At 46.4% G+C, this 17,219-nt stretch overlaps 1 long non-coding RNA gene across 1 annotated transcript in view; it reads right to left on the bottom strand.

The window, feature by feature from the left end:
- Positions 1-1,476: 1,476 nt before the first annotated feature.
- The window catches only part of LOC137353506 (uncharacterized), a 691,250-nt gene continuing 675,507 nt past the window's right edge, over positions 1,477-17,219 (bottom strand). Inside the window, exons 2-3 of the long non-coding RNA XR_010969855.1 lie at positions 16,598-16,737; positions 1,477-1,732 (exon numbers count right to left, since the gene is read on the bottom strand). This is a non-coding gene — a long non-coding RNA (uncharacterized lncRNA). The remainder of the gene's footprint in view (positions 1,733-16,597; positions 16,738-17,219) is intronic.

Below are 17,219 nucleotides of genomic sequence, written 5' to 3'. Positions count from 1 at the left end.
TGCGGCACTCCCTCAGTACTGACCCTCCGGCAGTGCGGCACTCCCTCAGTACTGACCCTCTGACAGTGCGGTGCTCCCTCAGTACTGACCCTCCGACAACGTGGCGCTCCCTCAGTACTGACCCTCCGACAGCGCGGCGCTCCCTCAGGACTGACCCTGCGCAAGCGCGGCTCTCCCTCAGTACTGGCCCTCCGACAGTGCGGCTCTCCCTCGGTACTGACCCTCCGACAACGCGGCGCTCACTCAGTACTGACCCTCCGACAGTGCGGCACTCCCTCAGTACTGACCCTCCGACAGTGCGGCACTCTCTCAGTACTGACCCTCCGACAGCGCGGCGCTCCCTCAGTACTGACCCTCCGACAGTGCGGCACTCCCTCAGTACTGACCCTCCGACAGTGCGGCACTCCCTCAGTACTGACCCTCCGGCAGTGCGGCACTCCCTCAGTACTGACCCTCTGACAGTGCGGTGCTCCCTCAGTACTGACCCTCCGACAACGTGGCGCTCCCTCAGTACTGACCCTCCGACAGCGCGGCGCTCCCTCAGGACTGACCCTGCGACAGCGCGGCTCTCCCTCAGTACTGGCCCTCCGACAGTGCGGCTCTCCCTCGGTACTGACCCTCCGACAACGCGGCGCTCACTCAGTACTGACCCTCCGACAGCGCGGCGCTCCCTCAGTACTGACCCTCCGACAACGCGGCGCTCCCTCAGTACTGACCCTCCGACAGCGCGGCGCTCCCTCTGTACTGACCCTCCGACAACACGGCGCTCCCTCAGGACTGACCCTCCGACAGCGCGGCGCTCCCTCAGGACTGACCCTCCGACAGCGCGGCGCTCCCTCAGGACTGACCCTCCGACAGCGCGGCGCTCCCTCAGGACTGACCCTCCGACAGCGCGGCTCTCCCTCAGGACTGACCCTCCGACAGTGCGGCGCTCCCTCAGGACTGACCCTCCGACAGTGCGGCACTCCCTCAGTACTGACCCTCCGACAGCGCGACGCTCCCTCAGTACTGACCCTCCGACAGCGCGACGCTCCCTCAGTACTGGCCCTGCGACAGCGCAGCAATTGGCTACTCCAGTTGTGGAATGGGTTTGAACTCGCAGCCTTCTGACTCTGAGACAAGCTGATGTTCCGTTTTCCCGTGCACAGTATCCAAATATTGGACTAGTCTGAATTGGTTTGGGGTAGAAAGCTTGAAGTGCTGGCTAACTGCCTCAAACTGCTGGTAGTTATTGTCCTGGCACAGGAATCTCATTGCTGAGTTTTCAGGAGGAGGGGTGATTGCTCAGTGAGTGAAGAAGGAAAGGTGTCACATGGCAGGAAGCAAAAAGATGATCATCACTTTTAAAATTTATACAGATAGAATGTTAATGAGCAAGGGGAAAGGACTGTGTCGATATCTGGGCTGTGGAAAGTGACTGTAGAACATAACCTGCGGCAAACTTCAAACAGGATCCCAAGACAAGAAATAGAAAGGCCAGGTATGAGCAGCTTTTAATAAACAAATCCATCTATAGTATACACAACACCTGCTAGTGTATATCCTACATGATCCTGTGTATATGATACCCTGCTCAATGCCTGCTTCATTCATTCCAAGTCTGATGCTTTCATGATTTCCATTGTATCACAAAGAATGCAGTGACGGTCCCCATAACAATGGTGACTCTGATGGGCCATCTGGTAGATAGGAAATGTGAGCTGATCTCCCTCTGTAAAACTGAGAGGCCTTCCTGTATGACAAAAAGATGGGAAGGCAGGAATGGTTGAACTGAATTCAATCACAGTAACAGAGACACAAGGAAAGGTAATTTGTCCCATCAAAATCCTTCTCTATACTCCCTTAACACTCCCATCGAAGCACAGCCCTCCAGTCCCTCAACTCTATTGAAGCCAAGCCATATGCAAATTGGCATAGGTATAAGCAGATTAGGGAGGTGAACACATTGAAAGAGTGGTAGAGGAAATAGGGGTTCCATTTGATGGGATTCTGGTATTAGTTATTTGGATAGGAAGGAACTGTACCATTGGATGAGGCTTCACTTGAACTGATCTGGGACCAGGATCCTTGTGGGGAAGATAAACAGGGTGGTCACAAGGACTTTAGTGAATAAGAACATAACATAAGAAATATTTTATTTAGAGATACAGCACTGAAACAGGCCCTTCGGCCCACCGAGTCTGTGCCAACCATCAACCACCCATTTATACTAACCCTACAGTAATCCCATATTCCCTACCACCTACCTACACTAGGGGCAATTTATAATGGCCAATTTACCTATCAACCTGCAAGTTTTTGGCTATGGGAGGAAACCGGAGCACCCGGCGAAAACCCACACGGTCACAGGGAGAACTTGCAAACTCCGCACAGGCAGTACCCAGAATCGAACCCGGGTCGCTGGAGCTGTGAGGCTGCGGTGATAACCACTGTGCCGCCCAGGAGCAGGAGTAGGCCATTCAGTCCCTCAAGCCTGCCCCGCCATTCAATACGATCATGCTGATCTGTCCCAGGCCTCAACTCCTCTTTTGGGCCTACTCTGCATAACCCTCGACGCCCCGAGATTTCAAAAATCTATCTAACTCCTCCTTAAATACATTTAGTAACCTAGCCTCCACAACTCTCTGAGGTAGAGAATTCCAGAGATTCACCACCCTCTGAGAGAAGAAACTTCTTCACATCTCAGTTTTAAATGTGAGACCCCTTATTCTGTAACTATGTTCTCTAGTTCGAGATTCCCCCACCAGTGGAAACATATTCTCAACATCTACCCTGTCAAACCCCCTTAAAATCTTATATGCTTCAATAAGATCACCTCTCATTCTTCTAAACTCCAATGAATAAAGGCCTAACCTGTTTAGCCATTTTTGATAAAGACAACCCCTTCATCCCAGGAATCAGCCTAGTGAACCTTTTCTGAACTGCCTCCAATGCCAGTATATCCTTCCTTAAAAACTGTACACAGTACTCCAGGTGTGGCCTCACCAACACCCTGTACAGTTGTAACAAGACTTCCCTATTTTTAAACTCTAACCCCCGAGCAATAAAGGCCAGAATTCCATTTGCCTTCCTAATTACATGAATGCTAACTTTTTGTGTTTCATGTACAAGAACACCCAGATCCCTCTGCACTGCAGTATTTTGTAGTCTTTCTCCATCTAAATAATAATCTACCTTTTTATTCTTCCTACCACAGTGGATGACTTCACACTTTCCCACATTGAACTCCATCTGCCAAGTTTTTGCTCACTCACTTAACCTATCTATATCCCTTTGCAGATTCTTTGTGTCCTCATCACAAAATGCCTTCCCACCTATTTTTTATCCTGAGCAAATTTGGATACACTACACTCTGTCCCTTCCTCTAAGTCATTAATACAGATAGTAAATAGTTGAGGCCCCAGGACTGATCCTTGTGGCATCCCACTAGTAACGCTTTTCAACCTGAAAAAGACCCATTGATCCTGACTCTACCTTCTGTGTGTTAGCCAATCCTCAATCCATGCCAACACATTACCCCCAATACCCCGAGCTCTTATTCTGTGCAATAACCTTTTATGTGACACCTTATCGAAAGCCTTCTGAAAATCCAAATACACAACATCTACTGGTTCACCTTTATCAACTCTGCTTGTTAAATCCTCAAAGAACTCTAACAAATTTGTCAAATATGATTTCCCTTTCATAAAACTATGTTGACTCTGTTTGATTGCATTATGTTTCTCATCGAGTCCTTCCTTCTGACGGGAATAAATGTCTGCTGAGTGTTATGAAATACCTGCTTAAAAGTCTGCCACTGCTCATCTATTGACTTTCCCTTTAGTCTATTTTCCCAGCCCGCTTTAGACAGCTCTTTCTTCATATCTCTGTAATTGCCCTTGTTTAAGTTGAAGACACTGGTTTGAGACCCGAGTTGCTCACCCTCAAACTGAATTTAAAATTCTACCATGTTATGATCGCTTCCCCTTAAAGGATCCTTAACTACGAGATCTCTTATTAATTTTACCTCATTACACAATACCAAATCTAAAATAGCCTGTTCCCAGGTAGGTTCTGCAACGTATTGTTCTAAGATACAATCCCTGATGCACTCTACAAATTCGTCTTCCATGTTACCCATGCAAATTTGATTTTTCCAGTCTACATGCAGATTAAAATCACCCATGATAATTGCATTGCCCTTCTTACACGTCTCCACTATTTCCTGATTAATGCTTTGTCCTACAGAGAGGCAACTCCTCAAAGCCCTATAGACCACTCCCACCCATGATTTCTTTCCCTTGCTATTCCTTATTTCCACCCAAACTGATTCGATATCACGATAGGACAGACAAAAAGCAAAAGGCGGTGGAGTTGCATTGCTGGTTAAAGAAGAAATTAACGCAATAGTGAGGAAAGATATTAGCTCAGATGAGGTGGAATCTGTATGGGTAGAGCTGAGAAACACTAAGGGGCAAAAAACGTTAGTGGGGGTTGTATATAGACCCATAAACTGTAGTGGTGATGTTGAGAATGGCATTAAACAGGAAATTAGAGACACATGCAATAAAGGAACATTTATAATTATGGGTGAATTTAATCTGCATATAGATTGGGCAAATCAACTTAGTCACAATACCGTAGAGGAGGAATTCTTGGAGTGTATACGAGATGGTTTTCTAGACCAATAGGTTGAAGAACCAACTAGAGAACAGGCCATCCGAGACTGGGTATTGTGTAATGAGAGAGGAATAATTGACAATCTAGTTGTGCGAGACCCCTTGGGGATGAGCGACCATAATATGATAGAATTCTTCATCAAGATGGAGAGTCACACAGTTGATTCTGAGACTAGGAGTAGCAGTACACTTAAGAAGGATGTAGGAGTACACTTAAGAAGGAAATTAGGAGGGCGAAAAGGGGCCATGAAATTTCCCTGGCAGATAAGATAAAGGAGAATCCTAAAAGATTCTATAAAGAGTAAAAGGGTAGCTAGGGAGAGAGTAGGTCCCCTTAAGGATCAGTGTGGCAATCTATGTGTGGAGCCATGGGAAATGGGCGAGGTCTTAAATGAATATTTCTCATCTGTATTTACCGTGGAGAAGGTCATGGAAGCTAGTGAGTTCAAGGGAGGGAACAGCGATATCGTGGAGCATATCAACATTACAAAGGAGGCGGTGTTGGAGCGCATTAAGGTGGATAAATCCCCAGGGCCTGACCAGGTGTATCCTAGGATGCTATGGGAAGCAAGGGAGGAGATTGCTGGGGCCCTGGCAGAGATTTTTGTATCATCGTTAGCCACGGCAGCAGGGATAAGCCAGGGAACTACAGGCCGGTGAGCCTTACATCAGTGATGGGAAAGTTATTGGAAGGGATTCTGAGAAACAGGATTTATATGCAACTGGAAAAGCATGGTCTGGTTAGGGATAGTCAGCATAGCTTTGTGCATGGGAGATCATGTCTCACGAGTTTGATTGAGTTTTTCGAGGAGGTGACCAAGAGGATTGACGAGGGCAGGGCGATGGACATTGTCTACATGGACTTTAGCAAGGCCTTTGACAAGGTCCCGCATGGTAGGCTGGTCCAGAAGGTTCGAACACATGGGATCCCGGGTGAGATGGCAAATTGGATACAAAATTGGCTTGGTGATAGGAGGCAGAGGGTGGTAGTGGAGGGTTATTTTTCAGATTGGAGGCTGGTGACCAGTGGTGTGCCACAGGGATCAGTGCTGGGCCCTCTGTTGTTTGTCATATATATTAATGACTTGGATGTGAATGTAAGGGGCATGATTAGTAAGTTTGCAGATGACACCAAAATTGGTGGTATAGTGGACAGTGAAGAAGGTTGTCTAAGGTTACAACAGGATATAGATAAACTGGGAAAGTGGGCAAGGAAGTGGCAAATGGAATTTAACGCAGACTAGTGTGAAGTGATGCATTTTGGGAAGTTAAACCAGGGCAGGACATATACAGAGAATGGCAGGGCCCTGGGGAGTGTCGAGACCTTGGGTGCAAATACATAGTTCCCTGAAAGTGGCAACACAGGTAGACAGGGTTGTGAAAAAGGCGTATGGCATGCTTGCCTTCATCGGCCAGGACATTGAGTACAAGAGTTAGGATGTTATGTTACCGTTGTACGTAACGTTGGTTAGGTCGCATTTGGAATACTGTGTGCAGTTCTGGTCGCCGCACTACAGGAAAGATGTGATTAAGCTAGAGAGGGTGCAGAAACGATTCACAAGGATGTTGCCTGGTTTGGAGGGCTTGAGTTATAAAGAGAGATTGGATAGGCTGGGTCTGTTTTCCCTGGAGTGAAGGAGGCTGAGAGGGGACATGATAGAGGTATATAAAATAATGAGAGGCACAGATAGGGTAGATAGCCAGAGTCTGTTTCCCATGGTAGCGGTGACTAAAACTAGGGGGCATAGATTTAAAGTGAGAGGGAGGAGATTTAAAGGGGATCAAAGGGGTAAATTTTTCACACAAAGAATAGTGGGTATCTGGAATGAGCTGCCAGAGGAGGTGGTGGAGGCAGGAACAGTAACGACATTTAAGAGGCATCTGGACAGGTACTTGAATGAGCAAGGCATAGAGGGATATGGAATTAATGCAGGCAGGTGGGATTAGTATAGATAGGCATTATGGTCGGCATGGACGCGGTGGGCTGAAGGGCCTGTTTCTATGCTGTACGACTCTATGATTCTATGACTAGGGTCCTGAATCTTAGTAAAGGAAACTACGGAGGTATAAGGCGCGAGTTGGCTATGATGGATTGGGAAACGTTACTTAAAGGGATGACGGTGGATAGGCAATGGCAAACATTTAAAGAGTCCATGGATGAACTGCAACAATTGTTTATTCCTGTCTGGCACAAAAGTAAAACGGGAAAGGTACCAAACCATGGCTTACAAGGGAAATTAGAGATAACATTAGATCCAAGGAAGGGGCATATAAATTTGCCAGAAAAAACAACAGACCTGAGGATTGGGAGCAGTTTAGAATTCAGCAAAGGAGGACCAAGGGATTGATTAAGAAGGGGAAAATAGAGTACGAGAGCAAGCTTGTGGGGAACATAAAAACTGACTGTAGAAGTTTCTATAGGGATGTGAAGAGAAAAAGATTAGTGAAGACAAATGTAGGTCCCTTACACTCAGAAATAGGGGAATTTATTATGGGGAATAAAGAAATGGCTGACCAACTAAATGCATACTTTGGTTCTGTCTTCACAAAGGAGGACACAAATATCATACCAGAAATGTTGGGGAACACAGGGCTTAGTGAGAGAGAAGAACTGAAGGAAATCAGTATTAGTAGAGAAATGGTGTTGGGGAAATTGATGGGATTGAAAGCCAATAAATCCCCAGGGCCTGATAATCTACATCCCAGAGTACTTAAGGAAGTGGCCCTAGAAATAGTGGATGCATTGGTGGTCATCTTCCAAGATTCTATAGACTCTGAAACTGTTCCTACACTTTGGAGGGTAACTAATGTAACCCCACTATTTAAAAAGGGAGGTGGAGAGAAATAGGGAATTATGGACCAGTCAGCCTGACGTCGGTAGTGGGGAAAATTCTAGAGTCCATTATCAAAGATTTTATAGCAGAGCACTTGGAGAACAGTGGTAGAATCGAACAGAGTCAGCATGGATTTACGAAAGGGAAATCATGCTTGACAAGTCTACTAGAATTCTTTGAGGATGTAACTAGTAGAGTTGATGAGGGGGAGCCAATGGATGTGGTTTATTTGGACTTTCAGAAGGCTTTCGACAAAGTCCCACATTAGAGACTAGCATGTAAAATTAAAGCGCATGGGATTGGGGGTAGTGTATTGCGATGGATAGAAATTGGTTGGCAGACAGGAAACAAAGAGTGGGGATAAATGGGTCTTTTTCCGAATGGCAGGCAGTGACTAGTGGGGTACCACAGGGATTGGTGCTAGGACCCCAGCTATTCACAATATTCTTTTTCTTTTGGGCCTCCTTATCTCGAGAGACAATGGATACGCGCCTGGAGGTGGTCAGTGGTTTGTGAAGCAGCGCCTGGAGTGGCTATAAAGGCCAATTCTGGAGTGACAGGCTCTTCCACAGTTGCTGCAGAGAAATTTGTTTGTTGGGGCTGTTGCACAGTTGGCTCTCCCCTTGCGCCTCTGTCTTTTTTCCTGCCAACTACTAAGTCTCTTCGACTCGCCACAATTTAGCCCTGTCTTTATGGCTGCCCGCCAGCTCTGGCGAATGCTGGCAACTGACTCCCACGACTTGTGATCAATGTCACACGATTTCATGTCGCGTTTGCAGACGTCTTTATAACGGAGACATGGACGGCCGGTGGGTCTGATACCAGTGGCGAGCTCGCTGTACAATGTGTCTTTGGGGATCCTGCCATCTTCCATGCGGCTCACATGGCCAAGCCATCTCAAGCGCCGCTGACTCAGTAGTGTGTATAAGCTGGGGGTGTTGGCCGCTTCAAGGACTTCTGTGTTGGAGATATAGTCCTGCCACCTGATGCCAAGTATTCTCCGAAGGCAGCGAAGATGGAATGAATTGAGACGTCGCTCTTGGCTGGCATACGTTGTCCAGGCCTCGCTGCCGTAGAGCAAGGTACTGAGGACACAGGCCTGATACACTCGGACTTTTGTGTTCCGTGTCAGTGCGCCATTTTCCCACACTCTCTTGGCCAGTCTGGACATAGCAGTGGAAGCCTTACCCATGCGCTTGTTGATTTCTGCATCTAGAGACAGGTTACTGGTGATAGTTGAGCCTAGGTAGGTGAACTCTTGAACCACTTCCAGAGCGTGGTCGCCAATATTGATGGATGGAGCATTTCTGACATCCTGCCCCATGATGTTCGTTTTCTTGAGGCTGATGGTTAGGCCAAATTCATTGCAGGCAGACGCAAACCTGTCGATGAGACTCTGCAGGCATTCTTCAGTGTGAGATGTTAAAGCAGCATCGTCAGCAAAGAGGAGTTCTCTGATGAGGACTTTCCGTACTTTGGACTTCGCTCTTAGACGGGCAAGGTTGAACAACCTGCCCCCTGATCTTGTGTGGAGGAAAATTCCTTCTTCAGAGGATTTGAACGCATGTGAAAGCAGCAGGGAGAAGAAAATCCCAAAAAGTGTGGGTGCGAGAACACAGCCCTGTTTCACACCACTCAGGATAGGAAAGGGCTCTGATGAGGAGCCACCATGTTGAATTGTGCCTTTCATATTGTCATGGAATGAGGTGATGATACTTAGTAGCTTTGGTGGACATCCGATCTTTTCTAGTAGTCTGAAGAGACCACGTCTGCTGACGAGGTCAAAGGCTTTGGTGAGATCAATGAAAGCAATGTAGAGGGGCATCTGTTGTTCACGGCATTTCTCCTGTATCTGACGAAGGGAGAACAGCATGTCAATAGTCGATCTCTCTGCACGAAAGCCACACTGTGCCTCAGGGTAGACGCGCTCGGCCAGCTTCTGGAGCCTGTTCAGAGCGACTCGAGCAAAGACTTTCCCCACTATGCTGAGCAGGGAGATTCCACGGTAGTTGTTGCAGTCACCGCGGTCACCTTTGTTTTTATAGAGGGTGATGATGTTGGCATCATCTACACAATATATATTAATGATTTAGATGAGGGAACGAAATGTAATATCTCCAAATTTGCAGATGAGACAAAACTGGGTGGGAGGGTGAGTTGTGAGGAGGATGCAGAGAGGCTTCACGATGATTTGGACAAGTTGAGTGAGTGGGCTAATGCATGGCAGATGCAGTAAAATGTGGATAAATGTGAGGTTATCCACTTTGGTAGCAAAAACAGGAAGGCAGATTATCTGATTGGCGATAAACTGAGAGAGAGGACTATGCAACAAGACCTGGGTGTTCTCGTACACCAGTCACTGAAGGTAAGCATGCAGGTGCAACAGGCGGTAAAAAAGGCAAATGGTATGTTGGCCTTCATAGCGAGAGGATTCGAGTACAGGAGCGGGATGTCTTGCTGCAATTATACAGGGCCTTGGTGAGGCCACACCTGGAATATTGTATGCAGTTTTGGTCTCCTTATCTGAGGAAGGATGCTCTTGTTATAGGAGGGAGTGCAGCGAAGGTTTACCAGACTGATTCCTGGGATGGCGGGACTGACATATGAGGAGAGATTGAGTCGGTTAGGATTATATTCGCTGGAGTTCAGAAGAGTGAGGGGGGATCTCATAGAAACCTGTAAAATTCTAACAGGACTTGACAGGGTAGATGCAGGAAGGATGTTCCCGATGGTGGGGGAGTCCAGAACCAGAGGTCATAGTCTAAGGATACGGGGTAAACCTTTCAGGACTGAGATGAGGAGAAAGTTCTTCACCCAGAGAGTGGTGAGCCTGTGGAATTCGCTACCACAGAAAACAGTTGAGGCCAAACCATTGTATGTTTTCAAGAAGGAGTTAGATATAGCTCTCGGGGCAAAAGGTATCAAAGGATATGAGGAGAAAGCGGGAACAGGCTACTGAGTTGGATGATCAGCCATGATCATAATGAATGGCGGAGCAGGCTCAAAGGGCCGAATGGCCTACTCCTGCTCCTATTTTCTATGTTTCTATATCTATTACACCTATTTCATTACTCACAACTGCACTGATCCCTTCCTTTAATAACAAAGCTACCACACCTTCTTTTCCTTTCTGCCTATTCTTCCAGAACCTCTTATATCCTTGAACACTGAGTTTCCAGTCCTGGTCATCCTGCAACCGCATCTCAGTGATAGCTATCAAATCATATTCATTTATTTCTATCTGTGCTGTCAGTTCATCTATCTTGTTACAAATGCTATGTGCATTCAGATAAAGAGCCTTAAGCTTTGACTTTTTACCATTGTTATCTACTCTGGTTCTAATTTCTGCTGTACTCTTGTGCTTGTATTCTCTGTCCCTTCCTGTCACTCTCTGATTAATGTATGCTCCTTCACTATCCTGCACCTCTGCTCTCTCATTACTTTTCGACTTTTTAAACTTCCCTTCAATTGAACCCTCCCCCCCCACTATTTAGTTTAAAGCATTATCTACAACCCTAGTTATACGATTCACCAGGACACTGGTCCCAGCATGGCTCAAGTGAAGCCCATCGCAACGGAACAGCTCTCTCCTTCCCCAGTACTGGTGCCAGTGCCCCATGAATCGGAACCCATTTCTCCCACAGCAAGTTCTGAGCCACACATTTATCTCTCTTATTTACCCTACACCAATTTGCACATGGCTCAGGTAGTAATCCGGAGATTATTACCTTTGTGGTTCTGCTTTTTAATTTAGCCCTGAGCTGCTCATAGTCCCTCAGCAGAACCTCTTTCCTCGTCCTACCTATGTCGTTGGTACCTACATGGACCACGACAACTGGATCCTTTCCCTCCCACTCCAAGTTCTTCTCTAGCCCAGAACAGATGTCCTTAACCTTGGCACCAGGTAGGCAACACAGCCTTCGGGACTCCCTGTCTTTGCTGCAGAGAACAGTACCTATTCCCCTAACTATGCTATCCCTTATTACAACTACATTTCTCTCTTCTCCCCCCACTTGAATCGCACTCTGAACCACGATGCTGTGGTCAGTTCACTCATCCTCCCTACACACAAGAACCTTGTACCTATTGGATAAGGACACTGGCTGAGGCTCCTCCAAAGCTAAATTCTGGATCCCCATACCTGCCTCACTCGCAGTCACACCCTCCTGTCCCTGACCTCGGTCCAAATTTGATGTACTTAATCTAAGGGGTGTGACTGTCTCCTGAAACACAGTGTCCAGGTAACTCTCCCCCTCCCTGATGTGTCACAGTGTCTGCAGCTCAGACTCCAGCTCATCAACTCTGAGCCGAAGCTCCTCGAGCAGCCAACACTTGCTGCTGATGTGGTCACCGTGGATCGCACCAGTGTCCACCAGCTCCCACATACTACAGCTGTAACAGTAAATAGGGGAAAGGCTCATGTTGTTTAGTTTTATGTTTATGTTTAGAGATACAGCACTGAAACAGGCCCTTCGGCCCACCGAGTCTGTGCCGACCATCAACCACCCATTTATACTAATCCTACACTAATCCCATATTCCTACCACATCCCCACCTGTCCCTATATTTCCCTACCACCTACCTATACTAGGGGCAATTTATAATGGTCAATTTACCTACCAACCTGCAAGTCTTTTGGCTGTGGGAGGAAACCGGAGCACCCGGAGGAAACCCACGCAGACACAGGGAGAACTTGCAAACTCCACACAGGCGGTACCCAGAATTGAACCCGGGTCGCTGGAGCTGTGAGGCTGCAGTGCTAACCACTGCGCCACTGTGTTGAAAAAGTAGTACAGATAGTTTGAAAACAAACTAAAGGGAAGAGAGTAGAGTAAATCATAAATTGTTCTTTAGGTACCACAGGTAAAGGAAAAAGTAAAAGATGTAATTAAATCAGGAGAGAGAATTAAGAAATATGTGAGTAAGACGTTGGGGGAGAAGGACAGATAGGGAGTGTGGCCCAAATAAATATATTTTATACCAACGCACAGAGTACAAGGAATAAATTGAATGAATTTCAGGTGCAAATTCAACGTGGAGGGTGTGATATGGTAGCTATTACTGAGACATGGCTGCAAGACAGTCAGGGCTGGGAACTAAATATACTAGGTTATAAGGTCTACAGGAAAGATATGGAAAATGGTAGAGGGGGAGGAGTAGCCTTAGTAACTAAGGATGAAATCACTTCAGTGATAGGATTTAATGAGAGACAAACAGTCAGTGAAGTCTTTATGGGTAGAATTAAGAAACAAAAAAGGATTTAAGACTGTAGTGGGAGTTGTGTACAGGCCCCCTGGTAGCAGCTGTGAAGTGGTTGCTTGTATAAATGCTGACAGTAGACAAGCATGTAACAGAGTGGTTTTAACGGGGCATTTTAACTTTCATATAGATTGAGATAAGCAGACGAGCACATTATCAGGGAAGTAGTGAATTTCTTGAGTGTGTCTGTGATCATTATGCAGCAATATATCCTAGAATCAACAAGGAGACATACCATATTAGATTTGCTAATAGTAATGAACCAGATTTGGTTAACAGCCTAACATTTATCTAATTGTCTTGCAGGGCGATTTGCCAGTGCTATAGGGGAGGGTTTAAACTAACTTGGCAGGGTCGTGGGAACCAGGAGGAAATATCAGAGAGGAATACCAAGGTGCACAGAATACTGGAGGAGATAGATAGCACTAGAGTAGGGATTAGTAAGTTATTAGGTGGTTTAAGAGTAAGGGAGAAAATAATAAAAGTCTAAATCAGGGTTAACGTGCATGTATGTGAATGTGCAGAGTGTGGTTAATAAGACTGGTGAGTTACAGGCACAGAGTGACATGTGGAAATATAATGTGGCTATAACAGAGACCTGGCTCAAAGAAGGGCAAGACTGGGTATTGAATATTCCTGGATATAAGGTGTTCAGGAAAGATAGGAAAAGGGGACGGGTGACGGTATTGATTAAGGAGAACTTTGCAGTGCTGGAGAGAAAGGATGTCTCAGAGGGGTTAAGGGCAGAATCTATTTGACTTGAGCTAAGGAATAAAAAAGGTGCAATTACTTAGCTTGGTGTTGTCTATAGACCACCAGCTAGTGGGAAAGATGTGAAGGAACAAATTTTCAAGGAAATTACAGAAAGGTGCAAGAATTATAGAGTAGTTATAATGGGGGACTTTAATTATATGAATATAGACTGGGATAATAGTGCAAAGGGCAAAGAAGGGCAAGAGTTCTTAGAGCGTGTTCAGGAAAATTTTCTCCAGCAGTACGTTTCCAGTCCAATGAGAAATGAGGCACTACCAAACCTGGTTCTTGAGATTGAGGTGGGCCAAGTGGATCAAGTATCAGTAAGGGAACATTTAGGGGACAGTGATCATTGTATCATAAGGTTTAGGTTGGCAATGGAAACGGATAAGGAATAATTCAGAGTAAGAATAATTAACTGGGGGGAAGCCAACTTCAACGGGGTAACAATCAATCTCACCCAGATAGGTTGTAATGAAAGATTGGCAGGCAAAACAGTAACTGAACAATGGGCTGCCTTTAAAGAAGAGATAGTTTGGGCACAGTCAAGGTATATTCCCATGAAGAGGAAAAGTAGGGCAAATAAATCCAGAGCTCCCTGGATGATGAAAATGATAAAGATTAAAATGAAGAAGAAAAGGCTTGCTTATGACAGATGTCAGGTGGACAGAAACATAAGAACATAAGAAATAGGAGCAGGAGTAGGCCATTCAGCCCTTGAGCCTGCCCCGCCATTCAATGAGATCATAGCTGATCTTCTACTTCAACACCATTTTCCTGCACTATCCCTGTATCCCTTGATGTTTTTAATATGTAGAAATCTATCAATCTCAGTCCTGAACATACTAAACGACAGCCTCCACAGCCATCTGGGGCAGAGAATACAATCCAGAACCAGGCTGAATATAGAAGGTTTGGAGGGGAAGTGAAAAAGCAAATAAGAGAAACAAAGAGAGAGTGTGAAAAGAGACTGGCAGCTATCATAAAAGGGAATACAAAAGTCTTCTATAGGAATATAAATAGTTAAAGGAGGAATGAGACTGATTAGCGACCAAAAAGGGGAGTTATGCAGGGGGCATGACTCAGGTATTAAATGAATACTTTGCATCTGTCTTTACCAAGGAAGATGATGCTACACAGGTCATGGTGAAAGGAGAAAGCCTGTAACTTGCTCTCCTTGATTATAAGCATCAAGAAAACCGTGGTCATGGGACAAGATGTTGCATCTCCGCTCCTGATCGCATTAAATAACCACTGGAAATGATTAGCAAATTCAGCTAACTTGGGTTCACGGTGACGGACAATCTGTCCCTTGATGCAGAGCTCGATACACACATAGGGAAAGCAGCTACCACCTTGGGCTGACCTGGGACAACACCAAGCTGACCCTTAAGACCAAGCTGATGGTTTCTAAGGCCTGTGTTGTCAACACCTTGCTGTATGGCTGTGAAACATGGGTGGCTTACAGCTACCAGGAAAAGACGCTCAATAATTTCCATTTTCGCTGTCTGTGGCGCATTATTGGCAGGACAAAATCACAAATGTAACAGTCCTCTCAAAGGTAGAGCTCCCAAGTGTGTAATGAAACAGAGGCGGCTTTGGTGGATCGGACACCTCCACAAGATGGAAGACGGTCATGTACCCAAGGAGTTACGGAGCCAGACGACCAGTGGGGCCCCAAAGCTCTGCTTCAAGGATGCTTGCAAGTGTGACATGAAGGCCCTAAATGTCGACTATCACACCTGGGAGTCACTAGCTGGCAAACGAGGGAAATGGCGACACATCCTGTGGACGGGTGTGCACTACCACGACAACCAGTGGCTACAGCAGCTTGGCAACAGGCACCAACGTCAAAAACAACAACTCACAGCGTCACTTGGCAGCTTCATATGCAGCACTTGTGACAGAACCTGCCTCTCCAGGATTGGCCTTCACAACCATCAGCAAAGGTGCACCAAGAGAAGGCACCCCTATTAAATGGATTGTTTGTTGCGTGTCCATCATCTTTCACAGATGGAAGGATGCCAACCATGGTGAAAGAGGAGGTAATTCAAACACTTGAAGAGTTTAAAATTGATAAGGATGAGGAGGCTGTACTTATAAAGTTGATAAAACACTAGGACCAGATGAGATGCATTCAAGAATGCTAAGGGAAGTGAGAGTGAAAATTGTGGGGGCACTGGCTATAATTTTCCAGTCTTCCTTGGACTCAGGGATGCTGCCAGAGGATTGCAGAATTGCAAGCGTTACACCCTTGTTCAAAAAAGGATGTAAAGATAAGCTCAGCAGCTACAGGCCAGTCAGTTTAACCTCAGTGGTGGAAAGCTTTGTAGAAATGATAATTCGGGACAAAATTCACTGCACTTTAGAAAAGATGTGAAGGTGTTAGAGAGGGTGCAGAAAAGATTCACGAGAATGGTACCAGGAATGAGGTTACAGTATCAAGTTTTCATGTTGAGGGAATGTACTGTAACCCCCTGGGTTACACCAGAACATCAGAGACCTGAGATCCGCTCATAGGAATGAGTCCATGATCGAAGTTAAAATTGTGCCAGTACCCTAAAATCTGCAGTGAAGCATAAAAAGTACAGAAAAACTCCTCCAGAAAAGATTGTCTCTCTCATTTTATCTTTTACTGGCAGGAAACATGGAGGTTTTCTTTATTTGTTCTATGGATGGGGGGGTGGGGGGGTGTGGATGGGGTTGGGGGTGAGGGTGTGGATGGGGGGGCGGGGGAGGGTGTGGATGGGGGGGGGGTGAGGGTATGGATGGGGAGGTGGAGGGTGTGGATGGGGGGTGGGGGGGGAGGGTGTGGATGGGGGGTTGGGGGGGAGGGTGTGGATGGGGGGTGGGGGAGGGTGTGGATGGGGGGTGGGGGGGAGGGTGTGGACGGCGGGGGGGGGGGGTGGAGTTGGAGATGGGGGGGGGATGGGAACAGCCAGTCACATGAAACTACCAACTGAGGATAAAATAGTTATTTCAGGTACAGAGATCAAAATGGACACACTATCAGTAACTCGAGTAAAAAGGGGAAATGCTTCGACCCCTGTTTAAAACATTCAGCTGGTTTTCCTCTTTCAGATGCTGACTGACCTCGTGGGTATTTTCATTCTGTTCATTCTTGTTGTACTTTGTTCATCTATTCTTTCAGTATCTCTGATGGTTACTTTCTTCTTTCACTTTGACCCATCTTTGTCAGCCTCAATAATTCCACATTGATATTTCCTGGTTCACTGGAAATTTTAGAAAGTAACATTTATATATTATGTTTTCACATCATCAGGTCAACTCGAAGTACCTCACAGTCAATAAATTATTTTATTATTTTGAAATGCAGTTTAACTGCTTTGGGGGGGGGGGGGAGGCGGTGAGGGGACACCCAACGTCTGAAGTTGCTGCGGGGCCTCTGCCTAGTGAGCGAGGACATGAACCTACTCAGCCTATGGGAATCAAAGAAAAGGCTGACAATAATATTTAACAAGGAACACAGCTAAAGCAGGAAGAGCCACAATGGGTCCAGGCAGCGGGTGGTCGAGGGGGTCATTTGGACCTGACTGCCTGCCTCTTCCTGCAGCTGTGTCTGCGCCCGGGTGACCTGGAAAGGGAGCACATGGTGTCCAGTGGTACGCTATAGGTCATTGTGGCCGGTGGGCACTGGGGGGGGGTGATTGGGGTCAGGGGCCGGTGGGCACTGGGGGGGGGGGTTGCGGTGATT

This window comes from Heterodontus francisci, chromosome 41, assembly GCF_036365525.1.
Source record: "Heterodontus francisci isolate sHetFra1 chromosome 41, sHetFra1.hap1, whole genome shotgun sequence".
NCBI classification, from domain to species: domain Eukaryota; kingdom Metazoa; phylum Chordata; class Chondrichthyes; order Heterodontiformes; family Heterodontidae; genus Heterodontus; species Heterodontus francisci.
The sequence above is the reverse complement of the archived record's forward strand: the minus strand, read 5'-3'. Positions and strand labels throughout refer to the sequence as shown.